We start from the raw sequence: 208 nt of genomic DNA, 5'->3' as shown, positions 1-208 counted from the left end.
CAGGTCGAGGTGAAGGACCTGTCACGACGAGGCTCCGCGCGGATGCCCTCCACCTCCACGCTGCCTCTACGACGCGTCCACAATGCGGATATACATCTATGGAATCTGGCGTGTGTGTGCATATCGGCTCCCTCTTTTTGGTGTGTTTGTTTCCCCTAATCTTTCTCTCCTTCTCCTAATTTTTCTTTACACACACACACGCGTTCAA

Source organism: Penaeus monodon, chromosome 19, assembly GCF_015228065.2.
Source record: "Penaeus monodon isolate SGIC_2016 chromosome 19, NSTDA_Pmon_1, whole genome shotgun sequence".
Lineage (NCBI taxonomy): Eukaryota > Metazoa > Arthropoda > Malacostraca > Decapoda > Penaeidae > Penaeus > Penaeus monodon.
Note: the sequence above shows the minus strand (reverse complement) of the source record.